The following is a 24,611-nucleotide window of genomic DNA, read 5'->3' as shown; positions in this document are numbered from 1 at the left end:
TATACGGGAAGGACTTAATAGACCCCTGTTCCCTTGACTTCAATGTGGAAGCATTCACTTGGTAGTTTCGGCTGAAAAGACCACCTTTTAGCCCTTAATTGAAGCATCTGGCAGCCACAGTAAACAGAATAACAGAATCACATAAGCAGAATGGTAGCTTCCCAATGTTATTTTCCGCTGTGGGGGGGGGTGGGTGGGGGGAGAAAGGTGTTCTATTCCAAGAAGGGAAATAAAATGATAGGCATTTGGGGGAGGGTGCTTCCTTCAGTTGAGACTCCTGGGTAAGCTGTTCTGTGAAGTGGTGACTTCACTAAAAACATCTGGTGCATCCTAACCATTACTTACGGTGTCATTTTAAAGACTTACTTACATAGAATGATCTGTTTTGGCCCTTCTGTTTACAACCCAAAGCCTGACTCATTAATAAGCCATGTGAATAGGACAGGCTTCATCTCTACGCTGAGCTGGGAAATGAACACAACCAAGAAAAATTCAGCCTTCCGGCCTCAGGCCAGCAGATTTTCTTGTGTTGTTTTCTCCTTCTCCTCCTCCTTCTTTTCCTATTTTTTTAAAAATTGCCCTTCCATAATACACACAAACTTAAAGGAAAAATATAATTGAAAACATTGCTTTGTATTTGGCAAATACCATGCTAACTGCTAAAGAGATTATTCTCACGCCGCCCACCAAAGCATTCCATTGTACGTTTTGGAGCCCAGGCAGACATACACAGTTAGGGTCCATGAAACTGTCACAGGAGAGAGAACCTTGCTTACTGTGTCCCTTAAGGGACTTCTATACTCATGGTTTTAATAAAAGGAAGAAGGAGCATAGGAATTTAAGACAAGTAGTATGAAACAACCTTTTGCATCTAATTGGTGGGTGGGGGAAAGGCAACCCTCAGGCGTGAAGGGGGTTAAAGCCTTAATGGACGTACGTCTTCCACATCTGTATCATCTACTCCTGAAGAACTGAGCACTGACCTACACTTCACACAGTTTTCATTTATAAAGAGAGTTTGCAAGTGATGGCTCTGAACTCCCAATCTCTCCTCAAGTAGCAAGAGAATCACAGTTCATTCACACTTGGCAACTGCCTTTGTCAATTTAAAAGCAGTCTCTCTTACCTCTACCCAGAAAATTTACAGGATGAATAGAGACTTGTAAAGAAATATATATTTTTCTCATAAAACACTAATTAGATCTTTTCTTTCAATAACATTTTTCTGTTTTAAAAGTTATTTTAAAACGTACGTACAGGGCTTCCCTGGTGGCTCAGTGGTTGAGAATCTGCCTGCCGATGCAGGGGACACGGGTTCGTGCCCCGGTCTGGGAGGATCCCACATGCCGCGGAGCGGCTGGGCCTGTGAGCCATGGCCGCTGAGCCTGCGCGTCCGGAGCCTGTGCTCTGCAATGGGAGAGGCCACAACAGTGAGAGGCCCGCGTACCGCAAAACAAACAAACAAACAAAAAAACGTACATACAGGGGCCTCCCTGGTGGCGCAATGGTTAAGAATCTGCCTGCCGATGCAGGGGACACGGGTTTGTGACCGAGTCCGGGAAGATCTCACGTGCCGCGGAGCAGCTAGGCCCGTGAGCCACAACTACTGAACCTGGGCGTCTGGAGGCTGTGCTCCGCAACAGGAGAGGCCGCGACAGCGAGAGGCCCGCGCACCGCGATGAAGAGTGGCCCCCGCTCGCCGCAAGTGGAGAAAGCCCTCGCACAGAAACGAAGACCCAACACAACCAAAAATAAATAAATAAATAAATAAATAAATTTAAAACGGACGTACAGTAAATTTCGCTTTTTTGGTGTACAGTTCTACGAGTTTCGACAAAAGCTTAGAGCTGTATGATCACTACCACAATCAAGAGACAGAAAGTTCCATCACACTAAAACATTGCCCAGTGCATCCACTTCCCTCCCCCCACCTCTCAGCCCTAGACACCACTAATCTGTTCTCCAAATGTCATATAAATGAAATCACAGAGCTATTTGAGCTGGACTTCTTTCACTTAGCATAATGCATTTCAGATTCATTTATGTTGGTACATGTACCTGTACATTATTCGTTTTTACTGCTGAGTAGTCCATTTTATGGGTGTACTGCAGTTTCTTTATCCACTCACTAGCTGAAGGACACTGAGCTGTTTCCAGATGTTGCTGATTATGAATAAAGCAGCTATAAACATTCATGTACAGGTGTTTGTGTGAAAATAAGTTTCATTCTTTTGTCCTAGGAGTGCCATTTCTGGGTCATATGCTAAGTGTCTATTTAACTTCATACCAAACTGTCAAACTGTTCTCCAGAGTTGTGGTACCATTTTACATTCCCATCAGCAATGTCTAAATGATACGGGTTTTCCTCATCCTTCCCAGCATTTGATGTTGCCACTACTGTTTACTTTAGCCATTGTGATAGATGTGCTGTGGTAGCTCACTGTGGTTTTAATTTGTATTTCTCTAATTATTAACAATGTTGAGCATCTTTTCATATGCTTATTTGCCATCTGTATATACAGATTTTAAAAACAGTCTTTACCTGGTTTCAAATGTGATACATGCTTGTTATAAAAAATTTAAATGTTACAGAAATATGTTATATTGAATACAAAAGTTTCCTTTAATAATTTTACTTTCTAGTCATAGCTACTGTTAACACCTTAGTGTATATTCCTCCATGTATATACTAACATATACAGTATTTATAGAAGTGCAAAAATGGTGGCATTTTATACGTACTGTTTGAAAACTTGCTTTTAATAACTTAATAATAATCCTGGATAGCTTTCCACATTGTGGTGTTCAATTGTCTTGTGTTATATTTTCTAATAAAATAGAATTTTTTTCTGATTTTAAGTCCAGAAAGTCACATTTTGACAGTCCCATATTTTTAAACATAATAGCAATTAGTGTTTCTACTATATTGTAGTAAAATTTTAAAGTTGTACCAACTTCCTGATGAAATTATACACTTTTCCCAGCTTTGAACTGAGAACTTTGTTGCAGCAATAAGGACTATTTTAGGAAGATGTAACCAGTTGAAAAAAATTATGTGGAAATATAAAACAAGGTCCAGTTAATTTCATGTTTGTGTCTTAAGAAACTTGGCATATGGGTAGCTGCTCTATCATAGGGAATAGCAAGACTACAAAGAAATTTATTATACTCTATTATTGCTTACCACGGTTTTCCATATTAAACAAACGGATTTTGGTATGTACTTCTAATTATTTCACTTAAAGGCACTTCCTTTCTGCATCAATCACTCCTATTAACTCATAATATTCTCACGGGGGTTAAATTACTATCAGTGTCCTTTTATGAATGATTTCATAAAGAATAGATATGAAGGCAAGGGAATGTAAATGATTTATTTCTTGTGACTAAAACTTAGACCTCCATGCTTGTTTATATTTAAGGAAATTAGGGGGAAATGCTGACAATATGATTATTCTTAAGTAGAAGAGGTTTTCTTGTTTTGGTTTTTTGGTTTTTTTTTTAAATAGCCATAGATAGGCATATTTAATCTTAGAAAGCTATTGAGAAGTAGGAAAGAAAAAGGAAATATCAGAGACCTTAGTGGGTATTTCCTCTCTCTCTTCTAAGAGTATTTAATCTTTTGGTTTTCTAAGCAAATCTTTTGCAGCTGCCTAGGCTCTGTTCGTGCCAAGGACCCTCTGTTTATACTAACTACACCCAAAGAATTCTTCTTACACAAGTTGTACTACTTAAGCTCTTTTGCAAGTCTCAGACTTTATCGCATACGTGGGGAAACAGAGCCATACTTTTCTTTCTCAACATTCCTTCTGGTCAAAGGAGAATGTACAGGATTCAATTCCTTAAGCATCAGTCTTAACCTAAGACTGCTTGTGACTTGCACGTATCAATGTATGAGAAAATTCTCATAAGCCTTTCGCTAGATATACCTACTATTACCATGCAATTTGAATTTAGGGTGACAGCTCTAAGAAGGGACCAGGAATAACCATTTAGTCCATTTGGATTCAGGTGGTTTTCTAACCTAAACTTAAAATCAGCAAGAACCAAACAGTCTAAGAAACAGAATAACACAACTAGACCCAGTTCTCCTGGAGAAGACTGGTTCTGGATATTCATTCATAAGTTCACAACTTTTTAATTCCATGAAAAATACACTTATCTTGGACCTATTTTTTAAAGCCCTTAAAGATTAAGGAAATTATATATCATCTTTTTATCACTGAACCCCAAATTATACAATAATTTAGCTAATTCTCAACTTTTAACATTTTTCCTAAAAGCTCAAAGGCTGTGAATAAAAGGAAGTTCCTTCTGTCCAGCTGTGTCTGTTCAACCCCCATACTTAATATTATGTAAACATTTGGATAATAAACGCCATTCACTTACATTGTCTCTGTTGATGCCCGTTCAACTGTTTTAGAAATGAGACAGTCAAAGCTAAGAAGGGTCAAGGGACACATCCAAGATCATGTAGCTGATGTGGCTGAAGGTGGACTCAGTCAACACCCTTCAATTCCTCCATATGTTTACTGTACCACAATTGCTTTTTCCCAGATTATCCAGATCATAAAAATGAAAATACAGCCAATCATTCTGATGTTTGCTATCACCCAGATACCAGTGAATGACAGCTTTTTTTTCCCCATCATATAGATAAAACTTCATCTATGTCCAACCTTGTTTGGCAAACATTACTCTCTCCAGCCTCTTATTTATTTCCCCGTTCCTCCCTAAAAGTTCATCAGGATTCATAGACTCAGGTCTAGCCTTAGTCTAGCCACACCTCACTCACTTGTGAGCTGTGTGACCTTCACTAAATTCCTTGAGCACTCTGAGCATCTGTTTCCTCATTTTGTGAAATAAGGAAGACAACAGCAGTCTCCTCAAAATAGCTGAAGGGAAAATTAGGTGAGAAAAGTCTTTCGGGCAGTGTCTGGCCAGGGTAAGTACTCTGTCTCAATGTCCCAAGAAGGCCCCCTCCAAGAATAAATGTAGGGGTACATGAAGAGTAGAGAGACTGGGGACCTTGTCACTAATTCGTGGGTGATACAAGTTTGCTCCAGGCTCCAAAATGTGTTTGATGACAGTATAACATACAAAGTAAGCTGTGGTGTGCTGGAGGCGGCTGATACCAGCAAGAGTCGATTTTATGTATTTCTTCCTAACTCCATGTTTGATGAGGTCAAGTAGGTAGCTTGAGATCAGCCATGGTTGGGGGTATTTACACTCCAGGACACTGGCAAGCACTATAAAGCAGACCTCTCCTCCCCTCCCAGGGAGCCGGCTGTTGGACATTCGCCAGCATACCACAGATAGAGACCAGGCCTTTAAGTCAAACAAATTGACTTTGTAGCCAAACCTAAACTCTGAAGTTTACTAGTTCACCCTAGTATATAGTAGACTCAAGCCATCTGAGTCTCTGCTTCCTCACCTTTGAGATGGGGATAATAGTACTAAGTTTGGAGACTGTTGAAAAAATTAAATGAGATAAAGTATGTGAAACACTTAGAACAGGACCTAAGACCTAGCAAACATTATACATCAAAAAATAGATGAGACTGGTTGTTATTATTGTTGTAAAGAGTCTGTCAGCCTAGGTTAGGAAAGGCTTTGTTTCATGGAAAAAATTTCTATTCAAGTTCTTTTGTTGTCTCTGTTTGAGAAAATGTTTAAACAAATTTGAACATCTAAACAAAGGCAGTTTTAAAGCCAAAAATCTAAGCACTCTGAGTCTCCTCTGAGCATTTTTCAACAATGTTAGGCCCCAAGCCAGAACACGTTACAACCTTTTCAACCCACCCCAGGCTGCCTCAACAGCAGGCCTCCCCCAGAGAAAAGAATCTGATGCAACACCAGCAAGAGGATCTTCCTCCTTAGACTATCTTAAGTCTTTCATCCTTCTTGTTTAAAAAAAAAAAAAAAAAAAAAGCTAAAAACTGGAGATGCAGCAGGCTTCCAAATATTCAAATGCAGAGAGTCCAGAGAAAGGAATATTCAAAATATAAAAATCTGAGGTTCAAAGGCATGTGGATGAAGGGCCTGGGCCTGAGGTCCTCCTTGCCATGCTGAAGGAAGAGCCCAGACGCCCACACATGTCCCCTCTAGCAGGGTAAAATCAAGATTTTCTGTGGACAGCTGCCTCTTTATTCCTATATAGAATTTCCCCGGCACAACAGTACTACGAGCTGTACCACCACTGTCCCATTACCATGGAAGATGAAAGACAAAGAGAACCTTAAAATTGCACTTTGTTCTATACGGACAGGACTCCAAGGGGTGAAATCCTTTTTCTACGGTTGCATAGCTTATTAACTGACTGTGTCTAGAGCTCAGATTTTTTTCACTTCCGTCCAAGTGCGATTTTCCCAGTCTGCAACTTTTCAAGTCCAAGACCTTAAACTTCGAGTCTCCTCCTCTGAATTGACTGTTGGAATTCTGCTTCTTCAAGCTAACCTTGAACCAAATTCCCACATGGCAATACCCCTCCTCTTCCATTTTTTAGGAACACTGACCTCCTTCTGGATTCACTTCGTCCCGTGCAGAGGCTGGACCCCAGGGTCTGATTCTGTAGCCCTCCCAGCATCATCAGCCTTCTCCGGATCTCTCCAGCCCTTGACTTTTCCATTCACAATCTCAGGTTGCCGGGCCTGGCTGTGTTCATACAACATTAGCTGGGTCCTAATTGCTACTCAGAACCCTTTCTTTGGTTGCTTATTCCAACATTCACCACTGAGACTGACCTAGGCTTTTCCCACTGTCCAGTGCTCCTGCCTCTCCATGACCCCCTCTCTGAAAAGCCTAGAGAAGTGAATCACAGCATACTAAGAATGAGTAGATCCATTAAAGATTATGTCGGGCTTTCTTGGTGGCGCAGTGGTTGAGAGTCCACCTGCCGATGCAGGGGACGCGGGTTCGTGCCCCGGTTTGGGAAGATCCCACATGTCGCGGAGCGGCTGGGCCCGTGAGCCGTGGCTGCTGAGCCTGCGTGTCCGGAGCCTCGGACACATTGTGCTTCGCAGTGGGAGAGGCCACAACAGTGAGAGGCCCACGTACCGCAAAAAAAAAAAAAAAAAAAAAAAGTTTGCCCCATGGAGCATTACTGCCTTCTGCACTTTCAGGTCTGCATGTGTGAGTACCCAACAGGGCCTGTCCCACACCTCAGCATCAGTAGGGAAGCTAAGGGGCTGGAGACAAGAGGGGTACAACATATACAGAAGGGGGAGTCCTGGCAGGGGGCACCTGCATGCAGTTTGCCTGAGCCCACAGCAGTGCTGGTCCCCACAGGGGGGCTTGAACAAGACCAGGTAAGGCCTGATGCAGGTGTCTGATATGACGGCTATTGACATTGATCCTGCTCTCTGTTTCCTTATAAAGACAGGAATGACAAAAGTTGCTTGCAGTTGCTTTTGATTGTTCTTTAGCCCATGGTTCTATGGCCACGAGCCTGAAAGGGCTAGGTTGAATGAGCTCAGTACGAAGCGTCCAGGTAATCATACTCACACAAAACTCATACCTTAATAGATCCTGAGGGTCAGGGTTGATAAGACTTATCTTCTAATTGATCAGATAAACATCGTAACACTGCAAAAGAGAGCTGTTCTATGTCTCCTTCTTTTTAACTTTAATTTTAATGATTAAATGCCTGCTATTGAGAATTAAAACACATGTTCTCTATACAAAGGATATGGCTTTAGTGCAATGTACTAGGAGTGGTCTTTATAGATTATTAGTCTTGCTAATAGATTTTTGCCAGAAATAATGGCTTAAGAATGAATCTTAATAAAAATGATCAACGTTGGTGTATGTTTCCAATTTTAATCAGAGTCTATCCACAATTCTGAATGACAGATGTGGTTGCTCCCCCTTCTTCCTTGTTAGCAGAACCCTGATTTTGTTTTAATAGCCAACTCTCCCCCAGCAGACCCTGGATTCTTGATGATGTCTTTTAGTCACTAAACTAACCAACTCTGGAGCTGCTCAACCTGTGGGTTTGTTAAATGAGATAATAACTTTATTATTTGGGCCAGTTGAGTCAGGGTCTCTGCTACTCGCCGTTGAAAGTATCCTGATGCAGGAAGTCAAATTAAGTGGTTTAGCTGGGAATTCAATGTACAATTAATTTATACCGGAGAGCAAACCAGAAAGGTACATGCTTAGAATCAGAAGTTGTATAAGAATTTTATTTAAATTTTTCTATGACTTTGGTGGGAAATGAATATTATCTTCTTTTAAAATGTTCTAATCTAAAATGATCTGTTCCATGCCACAGAAATTCAGAGTCCTGAGTCTTTCTTGCTCATCTATAAGTCAGAGTAGCTTCAAACTTGTTTCCTGGGGATGATTTTGATTCTGCTGTGGTTCTGTCCGGACAACTCTCCTGGTCAGTCTCCCTAATTTCAATAAGAAGATCATAATTTTACCCTTGGCTCTACTGATTGCCAAGGCATTTGGATTTGGTTTTAAAGAGCAACCCAGAATATCGCAACTCCAAGTTTTGGCTAAATATTGTAAGTTTCAACTCTCTGTGGTCCAGGACTTATCCAAAGCTCAGCTACAAGAATGGAGCTTGCCAAAAGACACATAATCCATCATTCTACTAGAGATTAGAAACTTTGCCCTTGGCTCAAACAGACTGTCCAGCAACCATGGCTGTACTGTTATGCCTCTTTCCCTCTCCCAAGTCACCCATCAGCCATAAAATTACTTTTTGAAGTTATATTTTCAATCGAAGAATGTTAAAGAAACAGCCATGTAAATTCTGTACTATACATAACCCTACTGAAGCAATGGCCCAGAATCTGAGTGGAGTCCTGGTCACAGAAACATAGTTTGGCAACTAAACAGTAACTCTGAAATAATGAAAACGCTTAACATTTGTTTCTTAAATAGAGCAAAGGCAAGACAAAATTCACAGGATATTTCTTAAAATTTCATCTGTAAGTTCACTATCTTGATTGTGGTGATAATTTCAAGGGTGTCTACATATATCAAAACATCAAATAGTACACTTTAAATATGTGCAGTTTATTGTATGTCAACTCTACCTGAATAAAGTTGTAAAAAGTAATAAATAAAGCTTCCAGAAAAAAATGCCACCTATGTTCGACAGTCATGTCTACAGTTCCTACAGAGTCTCTCAACTCCCAAATCCGTAGAAAACTCCTGACTTGTCCTGACCAGCCTACCCCTAGCCCTTCTCCATCCTACTCCCTTCCCTATCAATTCTCATTATGAAACCTCAGAGGAAGTGGTCTCCCAAAGGCAGGACCCTGCTTACAAAACAGGGAAGGAGGAAAAACTAATCAGCCAAAGCCCTAATTTTCTATGGGGTGGGATGGAGGTATAGGAAGGAGAGGCTAGGAATACTAATTTTTTGCAGTCCTCACAAAGAAATGTTCTATAATCATATGTGCCACTGGGACAATCCTAACCATGCAGAGTGTGGATCTGGCCTATACCTCTTCTTGGAGTTGTCTTAAGAAAGGCATTCATCTGTATTGACCTGGAAACCAACAAGTTGCCATTTCTTGAACCTTCTTGTTTTGTTACTGATGAGGCTACCTTTATTTAGTGAACACACACCAGTACCTTATCCCTTAGTTTGCAACTCTTAGTGGATCAAATCTTAAGTTTGGCCCCTGTTTCAGTGTTTCAAGGCCACCTGTGCTGTTGGTCTAACTGTCAGAGAGACACTGTGCTCTCAGCTCAGATCTGCAGTGAGGTCAGTCTAGCCCAGGGCAGGAGTGCAGCACTTTAGGTCCACCAGCCCACCTGGTAGCCTCCTCATATCTCCATAATGAAACAAGGATCCACATCCTCCAGTCTCCAAGTAGTGCCAGCATCCATGGAAGAAATGCCAACAACCAGCTGTGATTTCAAAATGAAACAATCCCTGATTAATATTTCTCAAACCTTTTGAAGGAGATATATAATCAACAGTAATGTTTCTTAAAACCATTTTGTTCTCCTTGTGCTTCTTTCATGCCTCATGGCTCCTCCAAGCCGACCTCTCCTCCAGAAACTCCTTAAAGAGTCCCTCTCCCAACCTTAGTTCACATATACGCCTTGGCTTCCCATCCCTCTCCCTTTCCTCTCAATTAGTCATCCACAAAATCCAGAAAAAAAAAAAGAAGTCTGCAAAGGCAGAACTGTCTTTACATGGTGGATGAGGAAAAGAAACTGAACGAACAAAGCCAAAATACTCCCTAAACCAGGGCAGAGGGAAAGGCCAGCAGCATTCATATATTAATGCATTTGCTCCATCACAAATCCCTGTAGGGATCAGGCAGGAGACTACATCATCTGTTACATCACTGTGTCCTCTTTCTGTGAACAACAGGAAAACAGTCACAGGTCAGTATCATGAAAAGCTGTGCTCCTACTAAACAGTAGATTCATTTTCATGGATACTGGGAATCTTCTACTGTAGTGCTTCTGTCCCTGCACAGGTTATTAAGAAGTCTAGAGCCAAATTTACATTATAAACCTAGTAACATGCAGGGTAGTGTCTACAGTATGTAAACTTATGTGCTAATATCACACCTGGGTTTGATAGTTCCTATGCTTGTTTCTCTCATCTACCAGTTCCCTCATCTACTCATATTCTATGTAATTTTACAAACGGTTTCAGATCCACTGTGGCATGAAGTGACAGAATGAATGAATGAATGAGAAAGCACATATCTTTCCTTCTATTGCTTCCTTTACAAGGTTACAGTTGCCTTTTCCCTGGACTGTTTTTTTAAAATTAGGAAATCTGCTATATTTATTTATTTATTTATTTAAATTTATTTTTTTCCACTTAGGAAATTCTAAGGTTTTTATTCTTCCAGGTTTATTGAGATATAATTGACAGACAGCACTGTATAAGTTTAAAGTATACAGCATAACGATTTGATTTACATACATCATGAAATGATTATCGCAGTACGTTTAGTGAACATCCATCATCTCATATAGATACAAAATTAAAGAAACAGAAAAAAAAATTCCTTGTCTTTTAAATCTCAGCTCCACCATACTACAAATGCATTTCTGTCCTGGGTTCCCTTCTCTCTCCCAGTGACCCAGGATCAAAAGCTAGACATCATCTTCACCTGCTCTTGTGCCTCCCCTCACAGACAGTCACTAAGTTCTGCCAGTTCTCACTGCATTTGCCACTGCACGTCTGTTCCTTCCTCTCCAGTCTCAATGACAGATTCTTGTTTGTGCCCTCATCACCTCATGACTGGACCACCGCGATATGTTCATAACATATGTCTGCCGCAGACCCTCTCCACTCCATATCATCCTACAAATGCTGCACCATTATTCCTATCACACCACCTGATACATATACACTCCTTTTCTTGTCTTTCCCAAATTTAAACCCCCAAATCAAATTTTACTAAAAAACTGTTAATATTTTTTTACATCTAAATTATCTTTGAGGTTTTCCAGATAGTCCCTGGGTAACCAAAAAGATCTATCCCTTCACCTTATGAAAGGAGCAACACTAAAATAATAAGCATGGTTCATGCTCTTCATATTTTAATTAGCTCTGTCAACTATACAAGTGACTGGAACCATTGTGTCAATGCTCACTTTCTGAATCCAGATGCCAAATGCACCTCTTCCTTTCTTAAGCAAAAACTAGACTAAACCCCTACTTTGAACCTTTCAACCTATGCCAACCTCTTCTCACGCATTGTGCATTCAGGACAAGGTTACATTTTAAGGGTACTTATTCAAAACTAGGAGCTTATCATAAGCTCATTACTTATGTTTTTCTCAACCCCTCATCTAAGGCTTATCCACCTTGTTTATCTGCTAGAGGCAGCCAAACAATAAGCAACACTTTGGGCCATTTGATTACCACCTATAAAATTCTTGTGTTGTCTGCTTCCTACACGTGGCTAAATGCTGCTCTGATCTAAACCCAGTAACCCTACCTTTCCTTCCTAATATAAGCAAATCTGCTCTAAGCATACCCTGTTCTGACTGGCTCATGTTTGACCCTGATGACAACCCTAACATGATATTATTTGGTGATCACTACATCTTAAGAATAACCAATGCATATTTAGTGCTGTATGAATAATAGATTCTAAATATTTGGTTACCAGTAGCTTATTCTCCCCAGAGAGCTCTGACATGAGTATGCCACAATTAAGACAGGGTGAAGTTTACATTGCTCATGATTTTGACATATCATTTTTTAAAAGGGCTTTTCTAGCTTCTTTGGACACTCCAACAAAAAATTTAAAAAATAAATTAAATTTTAAAAATAAATTAAATTAAAAAAATAAATTATCTACTTATTGTAAACAATCTAACATCTAAAGGAAATCAGTAACTCAGACTGAAGCACATCTAAAAGAAAACACACTGGCCTACTATTCTACAAAACAAATAGCCCTTATTGATGTTACTACCATTAAAAGACAGTTGTTCAATCTGATTTCTGAATAAAATGGACTTACTCAAATATAACAATTTACTCCACTAGAAAAAAAAGATACTATTTCAAAATTTTCTCACATCCTTTCATGCCTTTCCAAGCTACATCTCCAGGCCTTTATACTTATGCACCAAAAAAAACCAACCAAACAAACAAAAAAACCCAAGTGGGAGTGGAGGGTCAAATTGGCTCAGACTTTACAAAATTATGGGTGGTAAAAAATTTACCTGAGAGACTCAACAGGTCATCAAATTTTGCCCTATCTATAACTATCATAATCCAGGGAGAACTGGATGATTTTTTTTTTTTTTTTTTTTTTTTTTTTTTTGCGGTACGCGGGCGTCTCACCGCTGCGGCCTCTCCCGCTGCGGAGCACAGGCTCCGGACGCGCAGGCTCAGCGGCCACGGCCCACGGGCCCGGCCGCTCCGCGGCACGCGGGATCCCCGCGGACCGGGGCACGAACCCGCGTCCCCTGCATCGTCAGGCAGACCCTCAACCACTGCGCCACCAGGGAAGCCCTGGATGATTTTTTTTTAAATGTCACTTTACAGTTAAAATATTTAAAGAAATAGTTAAAGAAGCATGTCACTGACATGTCATTCCTGAAACATAAAATGAGTTATTTTATAATAAAAACTATCTCAATTTTCCATTTTAGTGGTATCTGTCAAAATGCCTATAAATTCTCATTGTATAAAATTGTTATATAAAGCCCTGTGAGACTCAACTTGACCCTCCCTCTAAAAGATTCCATTCGGAACATTCTGGTCTTGTCAGACATGATCAGGTTGATATGTAGTCATAGGTCTAACAGATGTGAGCTGCAATTCTAAAAGGTACTTGGCTGAATTCACCACCACATGTTACAGATTTAGGAGACCAAATATACTCAAACAGACTACAATGAAAGCCAGCCTTCAAACTACACAGAATAGGCCCATTTCAGGTGTTCTTGACCACAAATAGTGTTCTTAAGTTCCAACACATACATCATAGACATGTTTGCCCATAAACATACTTAGGATCCCCATCTGAATCTTCCAATCTAGACCACTGTATATCTGACCCTAGGCTCACTAAAAGGCCTGCAGAAGCTGACAATTTCTGCAAGTTATCAGCTTCCTTCCCAATGCTTGATGGATGAAAAAGGTGACATCAAGTATAGACAGTTTCCTTTTAATACATTTGGATGAACATTTATGGTTGGGTCAAAGGTCTTATCATTGAACTTGAAATTTATTGTTTGTCTCTTTCTTCTTTACTTCAATTCTTTTGTGTTAATCTCTTTTGCTCTCTTAACTTCTTCCTTTCCCATGAATGTCTCTGAACTAAACTTGCCTTTCTCAAAGAATTGGAGTGACCATCAAACTTTCTAAATATTACTTTTGATATACAGCCTCAAAACTCACTAAAATATATATTTTATATATATATATATATATATATGATATATATATAAACTCTGACACATCTATATTTTTAATAGGATTCTAGGTACCTACCAATTAGCTGCTGTTACTGATATTTCTCAGAAACTCAAAGGGATCCAAGGACATCAGAAAACAAGGAAACACATGACTAATTATGCAAACTGGTCCAATTATTTTCCCAAAAAGCTATGCAGAATCATTGCATGATTTTTTAAAACTCTCCCAGGGATTTTGTCCTCCACAATTAGACCAATTAAGATCAAACTTATTAGTACCTATTCCCATTAAACAGAACACAAGGGCTATTCTTGAATCTCTTCCTCTTGACTAATGAAACAGCCTTTTTGTCCTTACCATACCAAAATGTGATCTATTCTTTGGACAATCGAGTCTTTCCGAGTATTCAAAGCCATTCCTTCATTTGCTCATATTTTATCAAGAGTTTTATATGACAACTTACCAAAAATTGTCCAATATAGTGGATTTCATTAGTTTACACAAGGATTCCTGAGCTATAATAAAAAGCTCCATAATTTATCTTGACAATGGACTTATTATCAAGTAAAAAAATGCAAACTTGAGTTGCTCAAGAAACTAGTATAAATTTGTTGCCTAAAATAGTTCTAAAAAATAAAATTGCCCTAGACTATTTCCTGGCCATCCAAGATGGAGTCTGATAATACTTAATGTATTTTACTGTGCTTGGGTAAATACATCAAAAAGGACAAAACAATTAATCAAGAAAGGAGATAAAAGTCACTTGGTTAATTAAAACTGATCAAACCAATCCTTTGAGACTTATTCTCCAGATTGGATCTAGACTGACTAAAAATTGAATACAAAATCAGTTCTAATTTTTAAAAATATTTGTTATTATTCTCATACATGTTTGTCTTTCTCTGCCCTTTACCGATGACACTGCATCAAAAGGCAACTAAAGCCCTCATGGTAAACTGCTTCTCTAGGAGTTTGTTCTTACAAAATTGTGTGCTTGTTTATTGTCTCTCTCCCCCACTAGAAACATAAGTTTCATGAGAAGAGGACTATCCCCTAAGTTCCTAGATTTAATAGTGCCTGGCATGTAACAGATGCTCAACAAGAATTTGTTGAGCAAAGAGGTTTCCCTCCCCTGCAAAGATGGAGAACAATATAGAAGTATTCTCAACCCTGGGAAGGGACAATCCAGCTGTCCTCTTGGTGGTGGCCACATGTATGGCTCTGACGGTTGCCATGCTGGGTGAGCCACGTTCCACTATCAGAGAGAGACCTCTGAGGGGCTGTCAAAACCAGGAGCGCAGAACCTTGGCTTTGTCACCCACTGTTGCTTCAATAACCAAGACTGGATCTTAGACCCAAATGTGCATCTCTGGGAACCCCAAGATTTATTTGGGAAGAAAGACTGGGAGAAATAGGATTTGTAGTCAATTGCCATGAAGACTTGGATATGTGTGTTCATGGAATCACATTTGTGTTTACCAGCTTTAGACACTGGGATTACACTTGTATTTTCCATTTTGAATATGTATAATCGGCCTCCCTGACTCAACTGTAAATTTCTCAAGGGCAAGTATTCAGTATGAATGGGGAGTTTTATTGGTTGATGATGGAATGAGAATAACCCCTAGAGGTTTTGGGGAAGGGTAAGCTGGGACGAAGTGAGAGAGTGGCATGGACTTACATATACTACCAAATGTAAAATAGATAGCTAGTGGGAAGCAGCTGCATAGCACAGGGGGATCAGCTCAGTGCTTTGTGACCACCTAGAAGGGTGGGATAGGGAGGGTGGGAGGGAGACACAAGAGGGAAGAGATATGGGGATATATGTATAAGTATAGCTGATTCACTTTGTTATAAAGCAGAAACTAACACACCATTGTAAAGCAATTATACTCCAATAAAGATGTTAAAAAAAAAAAGTAGGTCAAGACCTTCCTATCTTATACTATGCTCTACTCAGAAGGTCCCTGAAAATAATTTTTAAACCATGTGACATTATAAAATGCAGCAATAAGGAGGTTAGCTGAATAAATATAATTTAACATCCAGTATGATCTGGTGGTGGTGTCTCCTTAATTATCTTTCAGAATAGCCAAAAATAAACTTCTTTTTTTCTGCTTGCTATTCAGAGAGAGTAGCCCAAAAGAACCTGACCAAGACTAATGGGGTGAACTTGATTTAGCTACTGACTTGTGTGATTCTGATTCTGACATTTAACTTTCTTCCAACGGTATTTCCTCATCCTTGTTAAACAAGGATCATATTTGTCTGTGTCTCTCAGAGCTGTTATAAAAGCTTGTATAACATATAAAAGCATTTATAATGTAAACTATTCTATATTAGAAGTGTTTGAGCACTCTTCAGTCAATGAATGCATTTTAAGCAGTATTCATGTTGTAGGCCGTTTGCTATCACTGAGCAAAACAGATAGTCCTCATGGGACAAATTTATGAAGATAAAAAGGTCACTGCTTTGCAAAAATATATTGAAAGCAGAGTCCTCTGCATAAAGTGGTCCTGAGGGTGAAGCCATTATTTCAGCCCAGAAATGGGCTGCTCCTGGCTCAGAGCAGGCAGTATTATCTCTGCTGATGCCTACAGACTATATTGTGCACTGCTAACCTCAGCTTCTTGCTAATGCAGAGGAAGCATCACTACATGGGAAGCATTTCTTACAGACTAAGTTAAAAAGTTGAATGGATTAAGCAATAAATGTTAGAAAAAAGAAGTTCTATGCATGGGACATAAAACATTTAAAAAGACTCCCAAAAGTTTCAAATACTTCCTGTCTGGTTTTTAAAAATTTATTAGTACCATGCAATACAGTTTGGTGTTTGACAAATACAAATCTAACTAAGAAAAAGAAACAATACTTTTTCCTGGTGAGTGAAGCAGAGAGAAGCCACGTGGCAGTCTTCAAGTCTTTTAATCTCAGGATAATGTGAGAATCAGAGAACCAGAAAGAGTGTCAGGGAGATATTTAGATGGCAGACACTTAGAAGATTTTCTATCTTGTCTTAAAAGATTTTGCAAAGATGAATATTCTATTCTCCCCTCAAGTGGTCTAATAATGTTTGAGCTCTCTTAGATCAACAGAGAGCTTCTCTTTGCCTGAGCTCTCCTTTGCTTCAAGTTCAGCAAATATTGCATCTTCACTGAGGAAATGGAAAACATCTATCTAGCATTATCCCCTTGACTACTGTTTCATATACAATGCCGTCATATATTTACATATAAATGTGCAAAATCTACACAGCACCTTCATGAGAATGAAAGGGGAAAGATACATTTTCTGGGTGGATGTGTGTCCTGGCAAGCAGAAGATGGCTTACTGTGAGAAAAGCATTCTTGTCCTCCTGAGCCAGAGCAGCTTGGCAAGCTCCCTTAGCCTTCTTAGCTGCAACCCTTTGTGCAGTGCACAAATCCAACACCTTATGGAATAATTCTTCAGGACTTGAGGATAATCACTGTCACAGCCCCTCTTTCTATCAATAACAGTGTCCCACATCTGTTTGTGCTTTAGAATTTACAAAGTTCTTTTAACATTATCTCATTTAATTCCTTCAAGAATCACTTAAGGAGATAGTTCTACTTCATAGATAAGGAAACCTAGATAAAGAAGCTTAGATAGGTTAAAGTACTTGGCTAATAAGTGGCACGGCCAGGCATTGAAGACCAAGCCTTCTGTTTCACATCCAGTCTGTGCTCTACAGCATCAAAGCTATTCCTTCTTCATTCTACAGTTTAAACACACCAGCTTTGGGGGCCATTTTTCATCCATCTATTTCTCCCCACTTACAATTATCTTTGTAGAACCCTCAGTCCCATGTCTTTGTAGAGTTTGGAGCTCCAAAATCCAGATACCAGCATATATATCAGCTCATGAGTCAACAGCCTTTATGGAGTGCATGGTGAGGGGATCCAAAGAACCAAAAAGCTCAGCTCCTGGGCTTGAGGGAAGCATTGTTTTCAAGCTGATAGGAATGTCACTGTTACTAAAGCTTGCCTGTGTTTGCTTCTCTTGAGAATGTGAGTTACTGTTTAACACTACCACTTGCCAACATTCATCAGAATGTTAATGCCATACTTTCCCTCAGGCCTTCCTCAATTTGTACCTGTGGTATTTCATTTTAGATCCTAAATGCCCACTTCAACATAATCCTTTATCATATTCATTTTTAATTCTTTTTCTGACATTCAATGAACAACTTTTTCTTCATCCTGCCTGATTTAGAGGCACCTACAAATTTAGCCAATATAGATCCAACACTTGATTTCAAGTCATGTGGGCCATCTCTCTTAGATCTTATACTGTTGACAGAACCCCTCGGTAAGGGTGTTAAATTGTGTCAGGCTATGTCTCTAAATGCACTAGAGCACAAGTCAGCAAACTTTTTCTGTAAAGGGCCAGAGAGGAAATATTTTAGGTCTTGCAGGCCATATAATCTCTGTCACAACTATTCAACTCTGCCCTCATAGCACAAAAGCAGTCATTGACAATACATAAGTAAATAGGCATGGCTGTGTTCCAATACAGCTTGATTTATGGACACTAAAGTCTGAATTTCATATAATTTTCACATGTCACAAAATTTTATTTTGATTTTTTTCCTGACCATGTAAACATCTAAAAACTCTTCTTAGCTCACAGACTGTACAAAAGCAGGCTAGGATTTGTCAAGGTTTGCTAGCCCTAATATAGAGATCAAAACTTATATTAACATATTGTGAGTTAGCTAAATATATATCTGATAAAGGTTTAATACCCAAAATATATAAAGAACTCATACAATTCAGTAACAACAACAACAACAACAACAAAATCCAATTAAAAAATAGGCCAAGGAAGTGAATAGACACTTTTCTAAAGAAGACAAACAGATGGCCAACAGGTACATGAAAAGGTGCTCAACATCACTAAATATCAGGGAAATGCAAACCAAAACCACAATGAGATATCACCTTACACCTGTTAGAATGGCTATCATCAAAAACACGAGTGATAATAAGCATTGTCAAGGATGTGGAGAAAAGGGAACCCTTGTACGCTGTTGGTGGGAATGTAAATTTGTGCAGCCACTGTGAAAAGCAGTATGGAAGTTCCTCAAAAAAATTAAAAATAGAGCTACATATGATCTAGCAATTCCACTTTTGGGTATTTATCTGAAGGAAATGAAACCACCATATCCAAGAGATATCTGCACCCCGTTGGTCACTGCAGCATCATTCACAATAGCCAAGACATGGGAACAATGTAAGTGTCCATTGACAGATGAATGGATAAAGAAAATATGGTATATATACAATAGAATATCACTCAGCCATAAAAAAGAAGGAAATTCTGCCATTTGCAACAACATGGAGGAACTTGAGGCCATTATGCTAAGTGAAACAACTCAGAGAAAGACAAATACTGTATGATCTTACTTGTACATGGAATCTAAAAGAACAAAACTCATAGAAACAGAGAATAAACTGGTGGTTGCCAGGGGGTGGTGGTGGGTTGAGGATGGGGGAAATGAGTGAAGGTGATCAAAAGATATAAAATTCCAGGTATAAGATGAATAAATTCTGAGATGTAAAGTACAGCATGGTGACTAAAGTTAACAATACCGTATCATACATGAAAGGTGCTAAGAGAGTAGGTCTTAGAAGTTCTCATCACAAGAAAACAAAATTCGTAACTATGTGAGGTGTTGGATGTTAACTAAACTTATTGTGGTGATGATTTCACAATATACACACATATCAAATCATCATGTGGTACATCTAAAACTAATACAATTTATATGCCAGTCATATTTCAATAAAACTGTGAAAAGAAAAAAAAAGTCCATTATCTTCCTCATATATTATATTAATTTTATACAAAGGTAGATAGCCTACTTGATATATTCTTATGAAAAGCCATTAAAATATAAGTAAATAAAAATATTTCATAAATTTTAGATGCCCATGGTAATTGAGCCTACTCTAAACGGTATCACATATACATTGATAAATATTACATAAATAGATAATCACTTATGAAAGAAAAGTTTATTAACTGCTTGCTATGAACTTAGATGAAGGACACATGAAAAAGAAAGATGCACTCACTATCCTTAACATTTTGGTGGAAGAAGCTAATATTAAACACACAAACAAATAAATCTTCTTAGCTCATAGATTGAACAAAAGGCTAGGATTTGGCAAGTTTTGCTAGCCCTGATGCAAAAATCAATACTTATATTAACATACTGTGAGCAAGGGACAACTAACTATAACTTTCATGCTCTCCCCTCTCAGTTTCCTGGGCAGTAAAATCACTAGAATCAAATCCTAAAGTCCAGAGGTAGAAATTAAGAAAAATATCTTTAAATGAAATAAGTTTCAAATTCAATCTAGAAACAACTGGTCCTGTCAAGTGTGATTACAGATTGCTCTAGCTAAGTATATTCATTTATTCAAATGAGGTTTCAGATTTTCATATTTCCCCTTTCCCTCCAAACTTTGGCTTCATGAAGTGTTCAGAGAAAGAAATACATGAAAAGCTGTTTGACTCTACGTTCCCAGTAAACAGCTCCAGGCAGTGAGTGCCAGCCACTCCCCACGGTGCCCTTGGCTTGGAAGTCTGAGCGGCCACCTTGGCCTCTCCTTCCCCTGTCTTAGGTGATTTTAATTCAGCCTCACAGTCCAGGTTTCGTGGTACCTGTTTTCTAGTTTGGTTACCCAGCTCTGTGAGTTAAAAAAATGATTCAGATTCCAGACAGTAGGCTCTGGACAAATCTTTTTCAAGAGGAATTTCAAGGTGGTAGGATGAACTGGAGAGAAGGAAAAAGAAATGGTGAAATTACCTGTGACGGAAAATGTAAAGTGGCCTCCAAGACTACCAGCCTCATTAGGACTTTGGACCTGAAAACACTACACGCTAGAAAATGAAAAATCTGTATCCTGTAGAGATAGCTATTTTGGGCTTTGGCTATGAGGTCTGGATCATAGACTGTTGCCTAAACTTCCTTTTTTTTTGCATAGCCCATTTCTAGGAATATATCCTAGCAGAAGAATCCTCAATAGAGAAAAAAGCTTTCAAGCAACAAAGATATTTATTATAACATAATTATGACAGAAAAAGAAAAACCTAAATAGGTAACCATGTGCGGAAGACTAAGTTAGCTTAGCTGCACATAAAAAAGCTGGATATGAAACTGTAAGTGCAATATGGTTCCCACTATTAAAAAGGATATTTGCATAGAAAACATGGGAAGAAAATATTACAAATAATAGTTACCTTGCTCTTTATACTGTTATGCACTTGATATGTACTATTTCATGTGCACTAGTACAATCAGACAGAAAACATATGGAAAGGCTAGTGAGATACTGCTTAGAGAAAAGAACTGAACATAAAGTTGTGTGGAAAAAATGAGTGCGATGATTAAAAAATCAAAAACTTCTACATCAAGAGCATCAAATTTAAATACCAACAGGAGCCAAACAGGCAGCATAAAGAAAGAAAAGAAACTGCACTGGGACAATTTTCAAATTGGCAAGCACCTGCTCCTTCTGAGGGGGACTGCCGCTTCTCAGCTCCTGACATTTGGGAATGAATTTCAATTTTTCAAGAAAAATTCTAAATATGGATTTAATGTGAAATCTCTTCATTTTTGCATGTTAAAATTGAATTTAAATCATAAATATATTGCACAGGCCAAATAAAACATGCCAGATATTTTTTTGGCCCCAAAGCTGCCCATTTACATCTTCTGCTCTATATCTGAATAAATAAATATCTAAATAAATAACATCACACATCAATAGATGTTAGAGACAATCCAACCAAAATGGACCTGAAAACACGACATGTTAGAAAACAAAAAAATCTGTACCCTGTGGATTTAGCTATTTTGGGCTTTAGCTATATGCTTCCATATAGTCTTAATTTTCTTTAATATGCATGGATGCTTTTATCATGAAAACATTAAAGCATTATTTTTCACTAAAGTACAGAGTTTATCGTTTTTGAAGATTTCTCAGGATCTGGAGATTCTTTTTCTTATTTCTCTCTACACTGTATAGCCATTAAATTAAGCTTTTAATTGTTCTTATAAGGATGTTACAGATAGCACCGCCAGTCATACATACAAGACTTAAAGACACCAGCATGAAAAATGACAACTATGTAAAGTTGCCAGTAAGAGACGATGTCATTTCCACGTGGCTGCCTAGTCACTCTCTCTCCCCACCCCCTTGCCTTCATCCTACTCTAACCCAATCAGAGGAAGGACTCATGTCCCTTGAGCCTACTTTATTACAAAAGTACAGCCCAGGAGGGGAGGAAATGGGAGGAAAGTAACTGCACTTAAGAGAACTTATGATAATGCAGGGAGAGTTGACGACTTAGAAAAAGTGAAAGATTTTACATCCTGCCCTGAATTCTTTCAATAATTCTACTTGGAAAGTTGAGCTGTTTCTCCAGACATTTAAAAAAAGGTAATGAAAAACCATCTGCAATTGTATTCAAGACAGAGCTGCAGATGTTGGAGAAAAAGTATAAAGGAAGTGAGATTTGCTCTTCTACAAATTCAAGTGCCATTAAGGGCCTTTTAATTTCTTTTATATGTTCCTTATAAGATCAAAGGGATAGTTCAAGTTTCACTTTGTGCTCAGAGGTGGCATGCCCTGTGCATGGCAGGAGTCATATTTTCATTCATTCTTTTGCCTCTCCTTGAGAATGTACCCTGTTTTCAGGCCTGCTCTAAGAGCCCCAGGGAAGCTTCCTGCTTGGCATAACAAGAAAGTGTTTGGGGAGGTGGGTTTTCAGGGACTGCAGTGGGCAGGGGGTAGTGAGACAAAGTGGCTGGGGAAGGGTTTGTATACTTTTGAACTTCTGCCAGGACTGCTTCATATTCTCTGGATTTTCCTTTGAAAGGTTACTGTGGTTTGTCACAGTGATGCGCTGGTAAACCTTTAACAACTAGTTCTCCGAGGAAAAGAGCCCTGATCTATAGCATTTGCTCATTTTGTGGTGTAAATGCTCCCACCATAGCTGATTTCACTAAATGCAGAGCCAGGAAGAGAGATGCACGACGGGCTCCTCCAGCTCACCACAAGTCTGTCTTCTGCATCATCATGAAGCCAGAGAGGACGCTCAGCCTGTAAGAAGTGCCTGTTATGAAGAAACCCAGCTCTAGCCTCTGCTTTAACCACCTTTGTTTAGACACAGTCTTACTCTGATCTTTTTTAGCTGATCACATTGCTGAACAATTTTATGTTTCTGTTATTTCTCTCTCCCTATAGTTCAGCTTTTCCACTTTATTGATTTTATTTCTTTGCCATCGTCTATTTCAGAAGGGAAACACTGAAATCTGGAATTGCCCCTTCTCTGAAAAAGGCAGAGAGCTCATGTCAGGGTCGACAATAAGAGGTCCTCTTGCACTCACTTTGGCAGAGCAGGTAGTAAGATTGGAACGATGCAGAGATTAGCATGGCCCTTGCCCAGGGATGACACACAAAATCATGACGTATTCCATATTTTTTTTCTAGGAACCATCTATCTATATAATGGCGCCAAATGATTCAGACAGATGCTTAGGCTCAGGATGTCTTGTTGCTCCGTTTTGAGTTAACTTTGTCAGCGCTGCCACCATCGTAAGTCTCCTCAGAAATTACTGAGATGACATGGGTGGAATATGTATGGTGCTGAAAATCAGTCTGACTTCATCTCTAGCTTCCTGTGTGACCTGCTGCATGTCACTTAAGCCTGTTGGGAATTTTATTTTTCCTACACTGATCCTCAAGCAATAAAAGGTTGCTCAATTCTGACTCATGGGGAAAATACAATGAATTGAAAATTCTCTCAGTTGGATCTGTCCCCTCCTCCCCAGCCAAGGCTCTATAGTAAAATAACCTACAGGCCTTTGGGGATGGGAAGGTATCGCATCGTGTTGATTTGGACTCCATCAGGAAATGCAAATCCCAAGCTCATCGGTATCTGCTTAACTTTTTTTTTTTTTTTTTTGCGGTACGCAGGCCTCTCACTGTTGTGGCCTCTCCCGTTGCAGAGCACAGGCTCCGGACATGCAGGCTCAGCGGCCATGGCTCGCGGGCCCAGCCGCTCCGCAGCATGTGGGATCTTCACGGACCGGGGCTCGAACCCGTGTCCCCTGCATTGGCAGGCGGACTCTCAACCACTGTGCCACCAGGGAAGTCCTCTGCTTAACTTTTTATAGGAAGGGCACAGGAGGAAATCCATCTTACCTATGCTGCCTATATCACTTTGGTAACCTTGCATTTCATGCCCTTTATATATGCATGCCTGGACCTTTACTGTCTTCTTTATGAATGGAACCACCTCCATCATCATCCTTGTCACCTTTGTGTTAAAGCCCATCATTTATTCCCAACCCCTGAGTGTCTACAAAATGAAATAAAAAATTAAAGAGAAAAAAAAGAGGAAAAGAAGTCCTCTCAATCCATCTAAAACAGTTGTAAGGGTCAAAATAACAATACATTTGCTTAATTTTTGCTGCAAAATTAAAACATTAGGAAATATGGTTAGTAAAGGAAGACAAAAAATATAAGCAAAATGAAATAAATAAAAATCACCCATAATTCTAACAACCAGATATAACCACTGTAAATAACTGGCATATATCTTTCTAGACATATACATGTATTTTGTGTTTACAAAATGAGTTTATACTGTTCATTCTGTTTGTTAACCCTCTCCTTTCTGTCACTAAGTAGATTTTTATTGCATC

General features: G+C 39.1%; 1 non-coding gene across 1 annotated transcript; it reads left to right on the top strand.

Moving 5' to 3' along the window:
* Window positions 1–23,283: 23,283 nt before the first annotated feature.
* On the top strand, window positions 23,284–23,387 carry LOC132489705 (U6 spliceosomal RNA). Its single transcript, XR_009532092.1, has one exon. It is a non-coding gene; the product is annotated as a U6 spliceosomal RNA (small nuclear RNA).
* The last annotated feature ends 1,224 nt before the right edge of the window (window positions 23,388–24,611 follow it).

The sequence above is a fragment of the Mesoplodon densirostris genome, chromosome 4, assembly GCF_025265405.1.
Source record: "Mesoplodon densirostris isolate mMesDen1 chromosome 4, mMesDen1 primary haplotype, whole genome shotgun sequence".
NCBI lineage: Eukaryota > Metazoa > Chordata > Mammalia > Artiodactyla > Ziphiidae > Mesoplodon > Mesoplodon densirostris.
This window is presented reverse-complemented; position numbering and strand designations above follow the sequence as displayed.